This window comes from Cetorhinus maximus, chromosome 4, assembly GCF_964194155.1.
Source record: "Cetorhinus maximus chromosome 4, sCetMax3.hap1.1, whole genome shotgun sequence".
In the NCBI taxonomy this organism is placed as follows: domain Eukaryota; kingdom Metazoa; phylum Chordata; class Chondrichthyes; order Lamniformes; family Cetorhinidae; genus Cetorhinus; species Cetorhinus maximus.
Genome location: NC_135882.1, coordinates 155741342 through 155755779, shown reverse-complemented (window position 1 = coordinate 155755779; position 14438 = coordinate 155741342). Strand labels below are relative to the sequence as shown.

At 39.0% G+C, this 14438-nt stretch overlaps 1 protein-coding gene across 2 annotated transcripts in view; it reads right to left on the bottom strand.

Annotated features, from left to right (window-relative positions):
- The window catches only part of LOC144679973 (focal adhesion kinase 1), a 531813-nt gene extending 522082 nt beyond the window's left edge, over positions 1-9731 (bottom strand). For both annotated transcript variants that reach the window (XM_078540999.1, XM_078541000.1), the window contains exon 1: positions 9409-9731. The gene's annotated coding sequence lies outside the window, so the exon portion shown is untranslated. The remainder of the gene's footprint in view (positions 1-9408) is intronic.
- Positions 9732-14438: the final 4707 nt, after the last annotated feature.

Sequence of the window (14438 nt, the reverse complement as noted above, 5' to 3'; positions counted from 1 at the left end):
ATATTAAATAATTTCTAATATTGCCATGAAAATGCAATTGAAAAATATCCTACTAAGGTCTTTATTTAAATATATTTTAAAGGTTTATCATCAACTTTTTCATTTTTAATTTATCTGTCAATTTTTCAACAATACTTTTGTTTTAACTGATTACTGAAAGTCAAGAAAACTGGCTCAGAGGTTAATTTTACAAATTAGTTTATTTTTCCCCTTCCCTTTATAAAATATCCATGACATGCATGGTTCCCTTCTACAAGCAGGAAACCAGCCAAGTCTTTGAGAAAGATGAGGCGTTCAAGCTTCTCTTCTGTGGGTCGAACAGCTGGTCTCCGTTTGCTCTTCCTCCACAATAATTTAACTTTGATTATAAAGTATACTGTGAATTGCCATATCAGGTATTTTACTGGCATACTGGAATTTTAATCCATTGCATTTTACACACTGTCAAGCATAGATAATTATAATTGGAAGATTATTAAAGCAGCCTGAATTCATTGTAATTTTTACTTATGTTAACTTAATCCCATGATTAAGCAGATGAACATCTCCAAGCTACTGTATTTTTCCTGCTGACAAACGTAGCAATTTATACTGAATTCCTGAAAATAGCAGCTTTGAAATAGTAATAAGGATATTTGCACTTCATCTGCATTAAAACCTCACTTATTCTTGGATATAATATGACCATAATACATTTCTTTACAAATGGGTTCATGGATGTCTGCCCAAGAGATTTTTTTTCCCAGATTGTTAAAAATCAAGTAATCAAATAAATGAACCATCTTTAGTTTTCCAATTTGCTTTCAAGTCCAACCATTTACAGAAGTAACAGGAAAACTTAAATTTTAGACTTGTGTATCTCCATATCTGCACAAAAATGTCTCCTTGCACCAAATAATCTATAGTAGCTAATACAAAGAGTTCAAAACGGGAACCAAAATCAGCTCAAAAATCACAAAATGAATTTCAGAACATCCTTATAGATACTTAATCGCCACAAAATGTCAAAGACTATCCTTAAAGTTTTCTGCAAGCAAAAAACTAATTATAGCCTAAAGTTTACTGAACGGTAATTAGAACTCAGGACATAAACAGGAAATATCATTCTTTTGAAGCAATGCCTAACTGAACAGAAACACTGGTATTCTCTTCAGGGGCCCATATGTACTACAATTGCACAGAAATCAAATTTGATCTTGGAATACAGGCATGAAAGCAAAAAAGCAAATTTGTATGGAACGTGAAAGGGCTACAAAAACTATCCAACTTTCTATATCACACCTTTCGTTTCAAGTTAATACATTTTTTGAAAAATGACTTCAAAACCGGAATCAAAACTGAACATTGGCAGAACTCTATCAATTTAATACAATGTAAAGTTGAAAGGCAAAGCACTCTATATTAGTTTTTTTCCATCAAACGTTAAGATCAAAGGTAAGAGAAGCCTATCCCCCATTAATCCAAATATTTTCATTGCAAGCCAGGAGGGACAGTAGCACATTAGTAATGTTACTTGACAAGTAATCCAGACATAAAAATGAAAAGTGCTGCAAAACTCAGCAGGTCTGGCAGCATCTGTGGAGAAAGAAACGGAGTTAACGTTTCAAGTCCAATATGACTCTTCGTCGCAACTCCATATTTCGTTTCCAATCTCCAGCATCCATAGTATTTTGCTTCTATTTTAATAATCCAGACACCTGGACTAAGGCACCAGGGACAGAAGTTCAAACACCACCATGGCAGCTGGGGAATTCGATTAATTAATAAATCTGGAAGAAAACGCTAGTCTCAGTAATGGTAATCATGAAACTGCCAGATTGTCATAAAAACCAATCTGGAAGGAAATCTTACCATCTGGCCTACATGTGATTCCATATCCATAACAACGTGGCTGACTGTTATGAAAGCCAGACTTATCTTAGAAGTCAAGAGCGGGACTCGGGAATGCCAAGTCCTGACAGAACTAGGAGTCTCCGCGCATGCGCAGACTGGGTGCAGGCTGCACACGTGCAGTTCAACATTCTGAATTATTTGGGCCAAGGATGGGCCCAGCAAGCCTGGGCAGAAAGGGAAAGCCATACGAAAACCCAGGTAATGCAACCGGGAACAGAGCGCCATTGCAGGGAAGTGTTCCAAGCAAGGGACAGAGAGGGGTCCTAAAAGAGGAATCCCAGACAGGAGACAGATACAGGTCCCAGTTAAGGGGAAAAAAAGGAGTGGAGAAAAAGGCTCCAATCAGAGAAAGGACTGCTGTTAGCAGACTTTAAGTGATGAAGGCTCAGGAGAAGCCCTAGGATTCAAAGGATGCAGAAGATTGGTGACTCTGTGCTGCTGGTCACTGGGGCAAAGGTACCCCTTTGGAGCAATAGTGTTCTGCTCGGCGCGACCGAAGAGCTAAAATTGTGCTTGAGTTAGTGCTCGAGTGCATACTCAGCCATCCAAGGGAATAGAATCTTGGGAGGCAAGACTGAAACCTGTGAGATGGGCTGTCATTGACGCTGTCCAAGCTGAAACGATGTCTGAGAGAAATCCAAGGTTAGATCTTCGAAGGTGAAGACTGGAAAGCCTCATGAGAAGAGAGAGTTTCAATGAGATTGGCTAGCTTACAGTGTTTACTGACATCTGAGTTGGCTGTTGAGAAATCTGTCAAATCTGTCTTGGTTGCATCTGCCATTTATTGTGCAGCGTGGTGTGCTTGACCTCAGTTCATCTGTTAATTCACATGTACCTCATATTTACCCTGAATGTTAGAGTATAAGATAAATATCGTAAATTGTTTTTTCTTTCTGGCCCTGTATATTAAAGTTTATTCTTGCTTATTCAAAACCTGTGAAATCTTATGGCTTTATTCTCCTAGTAGGTATGTTGATTCTCAAACTTTTGTTTACTTTAAACAAAACATTATTGGTCCCTAATTGGATCTTACCAATACCTTGGCGGTCTGGTCTAGGATCATAACACTGGCTCTTAATTGTCCCAGTAAGCCATTCGGTTGTATCTAACCGCTCCAGAAAAGTCTAAAAAGAATAAAACTGAACAGACAACAAACATTGAGCTAGGCGTCGTAAACAACAATTTAACACGCTGCCCAGTAGATCCTGCAAAGCCCCCCTTACTAACATCTGGGACTTATACCAAAAGGGGAGAGCTATCCCACAAGCAAAAGCCTGACACGGTCATACTCACTGAATCATACCTTACAGCAAATGTTCCAGACTCCTCCACCACCATCCCTGTGCATATCCTTTTTACGATCCCAGATGATGTTACCACTGGACAAAAACAAAAAATGCTGGAAAAAACCAGCAGGTCTGGCAGCATCTGTGGAGAGAGAAACAGAGTTCACGTTTCTACTCTGACTCTTCTTTAAACCAAAGAATCATGCGGACTCAATACGTGAACTCTGTTTCTCTCTCCACAGATGCTGCCAGACCAGCTGAGTTTTTCCAGCATTTTCTGTTCTTATTTCAGAATTCCAGCATCTGCAGTATTTTGCTTTTGTATTGGTGTTTATTTCACTGACATGTCTCTTCCAGGAATGCACACCTTGAAGAAATTCTTCTCTTCTCCCAAATTAGATTTCTAATTGTCTCTTGATTTCAAGATGAAAGGTCACAGACCATTAATGTTTAACTCTGTTTCTCTCCCCAGGGAAGTTGCCAGGCCTGCTGAGCACTTCCAGCAAATTCTTATACCAAAGGTGACTTTGTGGGCATAGAAGTAGCAACTAGAGATGTACTGGCTGCATTGAGACAAGTAACAAAGAAATCAACAACAATAAAACAAATATGACCATGAAGAAGGATGGCACAGTAACCCACATCAAAAGCCAGAGAAAAGTCAAGAACATGAGAAAGGATAACACACCGTCATCGCAGTCACATAGAATGTTGTTAGCAATTGAACACAGTCCAAGGATTTTGGGTGAGACAGAACTCAAATTGAAAGGATGCAAATATGGAATGATGGGTGTATGCTACACCTTCCATTATCCTAAAGTTAAAAAGATCATAGCAAGAAACAGTAGCAATGACTGAAGTCACAATAGTTTAGTACATCCCATTTGTCTGCTCTCTAAGACAGCTTGCATTTCTCGAGGATTTTTTTTTAAACTGCATTCTTTAAAAAGTAATTTTCATTGCAAATGAACACAGGAAGCACCATGGAATATAATCTGTTTATGTTCTGTTCCAGAGGCTGGGCTTGACAAAATAATCCCAATTTTTTTGTTTTGATTAGTATTTCTCTCCCTCTTTAAACTTAACCCTCAAATTTTCAATAACTGAACATCAATATTTCCTATGTCATTGACATTTTTTCCTAACAAAAGCATTAGTAATGCACCATCCTGACGTGATCAGACACCTTTCCTTCATCGGTCCTCGGTCAATATTCTGGAATTCCCCTCCAAACACAAGCATAAAAGCACCTGCACCATAAAGATTCAAGAATGCTGCCCACCAGTACCTTCTAAAGCAACTGAGAATGGGCAATAAGGGGAGCCCTGTCAGAATCATCCCATTCGAAGGACAAATACAAAAAGGCAAAGAAATAGAACAGCCAGGTCCAAGCAGAAATGTCAACATGTTGCCTACATGCATTTTATAATTTGATCCCTGAAAGACTAACTGTACCAAATTCAATTAAGGTATAAATTTTGTTAATGATTATTAGCATCGATCACTGCGTGTAAGTTGACCTGGCAAGAAGACCACCTCATTTTTCCAGCCCCAAAAATCATGCCTTTTGCATACACAGTATGTAGTTCAGCCACAAGATACTCTACTCACATTTGTGGTCATCCCCAATTTTTCACCACACAAATGCACGTTATGACTGGGTGCAAATGATCAAGCAGACAAAAAAGGCTGTGTTACAAAGATGCAGGGAAACTTAAGACACACCCACACAGAGCAGACTGCATGTGGCGAACAACGCAGAAAATCACTCCTCCAAAAATATGAAGTATGAAACTGGTTTCAAGCTAAATGTTATAACATTTGCTAACTTGTCAAAAAAAAACTGTGCTGCCGCAAGGGAATTTGGTGTTAGTGAAAAACTGGTTTAAGATTGGAAGAAATAATCCAGACTTAAGATGCCCAAGATCAAATATGCAATGAGAACAGGGACCAACCACTGGCCTGATCAAGAAGCATGTATCAGAATGCGTCCACAAAAATTGCCAGAAAATTGCAAAATGCAATGTGCATAAATGCACTCAGGTGAGCCAAATCAAACCATGAGTCCAAAGATTTCAGAACAGCAAGTTGCTGAAGCTGTTGGAACGAAAACGTGCAATGTTATGGCAGAAGACCAAAATTGCTCAAAAACAACCAAAAGACCTCGATGCCAAAATGACCAGTTTCCAACGATTCATCATCAGACAGCGGCAAAAACACAAGTATCCATTACACCACATCAGCAACATGGATGAAACATCAATGAATTTCAACGTGTCCAGAAACCGAACGGTCGAGTGGAAAAACAGTTCTACTGAAAACCACAGGACATGAGACACCACCTTCAAGTTCCCCTCCAAGCCACACACCATCCTGACTTACTTTTTTTTTTATTCATTCATGGGATGTGGACATCACTGACTAGGCCAGCATTTATTGCCCATCCCCAATTGCCCTTGAGAAGGTGAGCTTTCTTCAACTGCTGCAGCCCATATGGTGTAGGTACACCCACAGTGCTGTCAGGGAATGAGTACCAGGATTTCCACCCAGTGATAGTGAAATACTTGGCACTATATCACCGTTCCTTCACTGTCGGTGGGTCTAAATTCTGGAACTCCCTTCCTAACAGCACTGTGGGTATACATACATCACATGGACTGCAGCGGTTCAAGGAGGCAGTTAGGGGGGAAAATGGTGGCATAGTGGTAATGTCAACGGACTAGTAATTCAGAAGCCCAGGCTAGTGTTCTTGGGATATGGGTGCAAATCCCACCATGGCAGCTGGTGGAATTTAAATTAAATTAATTTTTAAAAATTCTGGAATTGAAAGCTTGTCTCAGTAAAGGTGCCATGAAGATCATCAATTGTTGTAAAAACCCATCTGGTTCACTAATGTCCTTTAGGGAAGGAAATCTGCCATCCTTACGTAGTCTGGCCTACATGTGACTTCAGATCCAAAACAATGTGGTTGAGTCTTACTGCTCTCTGAAACCACCTAGCAAACCACTCAGTTCAAGGGCAATTAAGTTTGGACAATAAACTTTGGTCTAGCCAGCAACGTCCACATGCCGTGAATGAATAAAATAAATTTTTTAAATGATGCAATTCAGAGTAGTACTAGCCTGCATGGTTGACAGAATGAAATTAAAGCCGATGGTAATTTTCAAACGTAAAACCATGCCGAAAATCAGGTTCCCTGCAAGAGTTTTTATGCATGTCCATTCAGTGATTGGATGGAGGAGTGAAGTTGTGGATCGATAACATGTGGAATAGTCATCCCGGTGGCCTACACAGCTTGTTCGTATGGGACACATACCGATCCCAAATAGCTGATGAGAGGAAAAAGCGCCTGCAAAGAAATAACAGCCAAATTACAGTTATACCAGCGGATCTGACATCCATAGTTCAACCGTTGAACGTGAGCCATGACAAGCCATTCAAGGATTGTCTCCACGCCGAATGGAATAGGTGGATGGCTGACGGAGAAAAAAAAATTCAAAGAGTGGAAATATGAGTGCTGCCCACTTGATGTTTCGTGTGGTTTTGTCATCAAATCGTGGGATGCTATTTGTGCACAAAGTGTCATCAGATTATTGAAAAAAAAATGCAGAATATCCAATTTGATGGATAGAGATGAAGATGGTTTGCTGTGGAGGGGTGATTATGAAACCAAAAGTGCCATATTTGATCCAGAGTGGGATCCTTACGATGATGACATAGCCAAAGCGATTCAATGATCTTGATTAACTCTTTACATCAGATGCTGAAGACAATTAATTTGATGGTTTTTAAAACACTTTGATTGTGGTTAAAGGTACCTTTGTAAAACTGATTCATTCAGTAAGCCATGCCACATTAATTTAATATGAATTACTGGTGTTATTTTTTCACATTTCAAATTTGCGATCACCAACACCGGTGGCTCATGTTATATGAGCATATAAGTTGACCCCTTGTTTTGGAAGGATTTTTGGACGCTTCAAAGGTGGACAAACGCCACAATCTACACTAAGCTCTCTGGCCTTCTATGAGGACCATCTGTAATCGAATTGTTGTGTAAAAAAGGAGCAGTGCACAATATTCAAGTTTAGTTTTAAAAAATGAACAGATCATGATGTTAATTATATATGTTTTAATTTCTTGGGCTACTGTCTCATGAACTTCAGCTAGTCATGCTCAAAGAACAGATGACTCGAACATTGAGCTAATATACAGATCTCTTATCATCACTAATCTGAGAAGCTTTTTGCTGAAACCCTTTTCATTTTTTATTTGGCAAGTAGATATGTATTTTGTACTTCAATTAATGTGTTATCTAAATTATTGTATTGTTTCAGTTCCCTGAATGTCTTCTTGGAGTTCAGAATTTGATCTAATTTAGTCAAATAAAAGCTCTTTTTCATGACATGTAAAATGTGGAAGGAAAATATGCGAACAGGTCTTCATTATAGTCACTCCTTCATAAGGAACATGATGCATCAAGCTCTGTTGGGAACACACTACTACTGGATTCCAAAGTTGTGGATTTGCTTCAGCCCTTGACAGTAATTAAATCAGACAGATATTCAATACAATTTTTCCTGTTAGAATTAGTCACTCATCAATATTTATCGCCTTCAGATACCACTGAGTTTTACACCATTTTAATTTCCAAGATATAGCCAAGTGCTCATTTCTAATCTGTTGCTACATATAAAATTTGCATTCATAAACATCTGAATGAGAGAATGATATATTTATATAATGAAATTACCAATTCTTTGGTTTAAAAAAATTGGTATTTTAAAGCTATAAAGACTTTTCTACAAGTTTATATAGATCTCAAAAATAAAAAAAAGATTGGTTTTCCTTTTCAAAGTAAAAATGCATTAAAGGCACTTCTCAAAGCCCCACATATCATTGCAATATTCAGATAAATTTTACTGGTAAAATATTGCATGTTTTCAATCCTAATGACAAGAGAAAGAAAACTAGAGCCTTCTTTCGTTAACTGTTTGTACACCAAGACCATCCGTGGGGCCATCTTAGCTAAAAGGAATCTTGGACACAGACAACACACTTCACATAAAAATCATAACGGCCACGTGAACATTGGTTCAGAATAAATTAAAAATTTCAGGAACACACAACAATAAAAACTGTTCAATTCAAACTAACAAATGCCTCGAATGAATATTATATTACGGTTCAGTAAATATAACGCATTAATGAGACTATTCACACTTTTGGATTTCTCAATCTATGATATAGAACACAAATAATTCGTGATACCATTCTGCAGTATACCACCGCTTGGTTGAAGGTTAAAATGCAGTGCAGATTGCAAATTGAATCAACAGACATTCATACCAAGCAAGGCGAAAAAATTGTTGAAAATTCAAAGGAAAACATTGAATCAGGTGTACGTGTGCCACTGCAGCGGGTGGCTTTGGATTGTCGGGGGGGGGCGGGGGGGGCCGAGGAAGGAAGTGTGTTCACATAATTTCGAAAAGCAACTAAAATGAAACTCAACCCAGGACACTACCTAAAAATACAGATTTTGCACAAGGCGCGAGGAAAAGAGCAAAACCCTCGTCTGTGAAGAAATAAAACCTCAGGAGAAAACAGGTAGTGGGAGAAAACAGCCGCAATTCTCCACTGCAAACCCTGTTAACTGAAATGTGTACACAACAAAACGAGGCAAGCAGCAGATTTATTACACACGCATTTTCAACTGATTGCAGCCCTCGTAAAATGCAGTAAAAGTGCAACAACGATGTTAACTCACACAAGAGATGCATAAACTCAGGCCCAAATACAACAAAACCACAACACTTCAAAGGAACACCTCTGGTGGATTTTTTTTTTGCCCACGTCCAGAATGAACTTTGTGCCAAGGAGGGAGAAATACACACACAAAAAAAATTACCAAAAAAAAACATTAGACTTACATCTGTTGCATTTTTTTGAATTGCAAGAATAAAAAAAAAATGTTAAAAGAAAGTCCTTCCCGCTCCCCACCCCACTCTTTCCCTTCCTAGAGGGCTGGACAGAGAGAAGAACAAGGACTGCGGGGCGACAGCCGGCGCCACTCTCCATCCTCGCCTGAGAAACTTCGCCACTCGGAACAGGATCGACCGTCAGTTATCAAACACCCTGCTCACTCCCACCAACCTTAAAGTCTGAGTGGAAAGGAGAGACTTATCCCCGTACGTTTTTTTTAAAAATTTATAAAAAATAATACACTTACTTTCTGCCGAGTTAGATGGGGGGGAAAAAATCCGTTGCTCCTGTAAACGATTCGGTCTCTCCCTTCACACAAACACACACACACACAAACAAACAAAGCCAATAAATTCAGCCCGCCTCTTTTTATTGTTTTAAAAATTTTAAAACAGCCAGAAAAAAAAAGAGGAAAAATAATCTGGTAAGGAAAGGTTTAGATTGTGGCCGCGATTGATGATTAGCGGCTGCGTCTGACAGACAGACACTGCGAAGAAACGGCGGACCTCCCACCAGCAGCAGCAGCACCATCCCCCCACCTCTCTCCCTATTGCTCCCTCCTCCCGCCTCTGCCCCCAACCCCCCCTCCCTCCGTCCGCCGGACCCAACAAACTGCCGGCCGCACTGCCTGCCGGGAGACATGCTTAGCATCCCAAGATGGCGGCGTGGAAAAGGGAGAAGGAGGAAGAGAGAGGGACACACGCGCGCGGCACACACATGCACTGAGAGAAACGGAGTCCCAACGAGCACAGTGGTATCACAATGTTTGCTCAGTGTTTTCGGCGATCAAATGTCACCCTCTCCGGACGTGTAACTAAAATTTAAAAATCTCTTTGGATAGTATGCACTTGTTTACTTCAGATTTCCCACTGTTCGCCAAGAAAGGAGCCCCTTATTTGTTTTCTTTTAAATCTTATTTAAACATTATTAATCTTTACATTCTTATTTGTTCAATAGCGAAGACCTTTACACCCCTCCCACTCATCAACTTTTGTGTTTTTTTGCTCTGGTGGTTGTAACTGTCAACAAATTAGTTTTTTTTTAAATATTGTCATTCGTTGTAATGGGGTCCCCAGGCTATTATTCTCATTGACTGTACCCCAGATGATGGCATGGATTTGGAGCCCCGTTACATTGGCCCTTGTTTCTTGTGAAACTTTTGTGTGGGGGAGACCACACAACATGAGGTCCACATTGTGAGAAATTTGAACCATGATAAACAAAATGTATTTCCTTTTACTTACTGTGGACCTCCATAGAAATGTGTTACTAATATTTAATCTGACAACTGTACGCATTTTTCTTTGTATACCTAGCAATTATGGATCTAAAAATACCTTGCATACAGCACATCCTTCCTATCCACAGTCTTACTTCCTCTGTCACAATTTTGAGTCATGCTTTTGTGTTAACATTTAACATTGGACTTTTCTATGTAAACATTTATAATGCAGTAACCTGAGAGGAACAGGTCAACAAGTCATCACCAAGAGAGGCAGAGGGATTTTATAATCTGAGATATAGGCATCTTAAAGGCACAGTGAGGCATAAAGAGATGAATGTACAAGAGACCAGACCCAGAGAAACAAAGGGTGGAATTTTACACCGGTGGGATTTTACAGCCTTGCCAAAGTTAATTAACTTTTGAACAGCCCGCTGCAGTTCCGCCCAGAATTTTGAGGAGTGCCAGGTTGTAGGGCTAGAAGAGGTTATTTAGATATGGAGGGGTGAGACAATGGTTACAAACAAGGATAAATCTGAAGCATTGTGAAAGGAGTTGGTGCATACTATATCGCCGTTCCTTCACTGTCACTGGGTCAGAATCCTGGAACTCTCTAACAGCACTGGGTATACCTATACCACATGGACTGCAGCGGTTCAAGACGGCAGCTTCCCAACACTTTCTCAAGGGCCATTAGTGATGGGCAATAAATGCTGGCCTAGCCAGCGATGCCCACTCCCATGAATTAATACAAAAAGGTGGATGAGTTTGGGGCTTTGATAGCAGAACTTGGTGCTGGTTAGGATTTAGGCAGGAGAGATTCAGATGAGCTCACATTTATGCGGGGTGGAGAAAAGCCAGTCAGGGGACCAATAGAGTGATTGAGTCAGTGGATTATAAAAATAATGTAAGGGTTTTAGCAGCAGATGGTCAAACTTACCAGAATGTTTATTTAGTTTAAGGGGAAGCAATGGTGTAGTAGCATCATCGCTGGACCAATAATCATGCTCTGGGGACCTGGGTTTAAATCCCACCATGGCAGATGGAATTTGAATTTAAATTCAATAAAAATCTGGAATTAAAAGTCTGATGACAGCCATGAAACCATTGCTGATTGTTGTAAAAACCCATCCGGTTAACTAATGCCCTTTAGGGAAGGAAATCTGCTGTCAGCTTACATGTGACTCCAGACTCACAGCAATATGGTTGACTCTTTTAAAAAAAACCCTCTGAACAAGGGCAGCCAGGGATGGGCAATAAATGGTGGCCTAGTCAGTGATACCCACATCTCATGAATGAATAAAATAAAGTAGATTGTGTGACTGGGGAGTGGGGGCTGGATGGTGGTTATGCTGTGCTTAAGTTGCAGCACGACAATGGACAAGTTGGCTTTTTACTGACTTTAAATTTTGTATGTTCACAATGATTTTTGTGAATTAAGCATCCATGAATGCACTAACATGCTTTGTCATAAACCCGTAAGAAACAGAATTTCCTTGAAAAGTATCCCACATGGTGAGTTTTCTGGTTAGAAATGGCAGAGCCTTGCAAAACTGATTAGATGGCCAGCTTCACTGCTGAGCACAAAAAGGATATATAAAAGTAGAACTTTGTCATAGTAGAGATTTAATTATGATTAGATAACAAAATTATGTAGCTTAAACATTTCATTAATATCATCATGTTACAAGAAATGTTTTAAAATTCCAACATAAGAACAAAATTAGTAAGTCTAATCACAGTAGTATTTTGTGTGTCTAATTCCATCAGAGTCAAATTGTGGGGAAATATGTAATACTCAACTTCCAAAGTAAGATATTTTGCAGAAAAGGGTGTGGCAGTGAATAATCCTGAAGACCAGGAAGATCCCAAGTTTATTTGTTCTAAACTGAATTTGACAATTTCTGTGGATCCACACAGGAGTACAAATAACCACTTCAGTCCATCTCATCAGTGCCCGAGTTCCTAAAAAATACAGTTCAAAACTAGAGGGGTTTGCACTATAGAAGAAGAACTATCATTTTCTTATCAAAATTAATAATACTCAAAATGAAAGTATGAACTTTAGTCACATGGCTTCCTTTAGGATCAGGTGATGCCAAGAGCCCTTTAAAAATGCTAACAAATCTCTTCTTTGCTCTAGTGAAAATAGTCACAGTTTCTAAAGTCTGTTGAAGCATAAAATTAGACCATTTATCTTATTGTTTCTATGCTGGCTCTTTGCTAAGGCATTTAAAAATTACTGACCTGCTCAACCTACAACACTGTACCTTCCTCTGCTTCAATTATTTACCTTTAAAAGGTGCAATAGTCATTGCTTCAATTCTGTATCAAAGCATTCCATGTTTCTACCCTCTGAGTAAAGACATATTTCTTAATCATATTCTTCATCCTCTTAGTGATAATATTAAAATGATGACCCCTAGTTATGACTCCCCATCCAGAGGAAATAGTCTTTACCTGTTCATTAAAACCCTTCATAATTTGACAGAAGTCTAGGAACTCTCCTGTTTTTTTTCTCCGCTCCAATGGGCATGGTCGAAGAATCTCAAGTATTTCCTCAAAATTATAATTTTTATTGTGGAATCATTTCTGTACACTCTCTGAATTTAATCTTCTTTCAACAAAATTGCATCCAATGTACACGGTTCTCAAACTGTGACCCAAATATTGCATCATTGCTGTTAACCATATAACCCTATCTATAGAACCTAAAATGCCACTACCATTTTTATGCCATAATCCACCTGCACTCACACTTGGTGAACTATGTATTTAAATCTGTAGATTTCTCTTTTCATCTATTCACTTCAGGATCTTTCCATTGTTGAATAGTATCCTTCTTTGTTTTTCCTCCAAAAATACATTATTTTACATTTATCTATATTAAACTGCATCAACCACCAAACTAGCCATTGGACTATCCTTACCTGTTTCTTCCTGAAATCTTTAATGGTCCTATTGTATTTTGCCAAACTCCCTACTTGTGTGTCATCAACACATTTTAGTATGGTGTTCCTTATGCTCACACCTATGTTATCTATCTGTAGCAACAGCAAAATTGACTGAAGGGGTAGACTACTTCTGACCTTTCGCCAATCCAACCAACACTCATTTATCCTAACTGGTTGTTTCTTGTCTTTCAACTAACTTGCTGTACAAATTGCTCTTGGAGCATATGCCTGAACTTTTATAGCAATGCTCCTGTAGATAGTTATCAAATCTACCTGCACACATTCTCTTTATCTATTCAATTAGTCACTTCAGGAATCTCTATCAAATTTGTCAAAGACAACTTACCTTTAACAATTCATAAAGGCTGTCCTTGATTGACCCATGCATTTCTGAAATTGCTCACAATTTTATAGGTTTTAAGAATTTGCCAATATTAGACTCTGTCCTGATTTTTCATTGGTTCTGATGAAAGATCATTGACCTGAATTGTCAACTCTGTTTCTCTCTCCACAGATGTTGCCCGATCTGCTGAGTATTTCCAAAGTGTTATTACAGACGTTAAACTAACTGGTTGATTGTTATCCAGTTTATCCTTCTCTCCTTTTTAGATCAGAAGTATTACATTGTCTATCCTCCAGTCTTGTGTCCAAAGTTGCCTATCTAATGAGGATTTAATTTTTTTCAAAAATATATTCATAAGTACCGAAAAGCACTTTCCAAAACATTTCAAATTGGAACTTACGGAAAGTGCAATAATATTCATCTTTTCTCCATAGAGCATTTTGCATGCTTAGGTACCTCAATACAATTGCAATCTGCCATCCTTACCTGGTTTGGCCTACATGTGACTCCATACACACAGTAATGTGGTTGATTCTTAACTGCCCTCTGAAATGGCCAAGCAAACCACTCAGTCAAGGGCAATTAAGATGGACAATAAATGATGGCCTTGCCGGTGACACCCACATCTCATGAAAGCATTAAAATCAAGTGGCCATCAGGATGATAGTGATGTTGGGTACGTTTCTCCCCCCCTCTGTCAAGAGCTCTGTACATTTTGCCCATGTGGACACAATCCATCTTTGACCTCCAGATAAAGT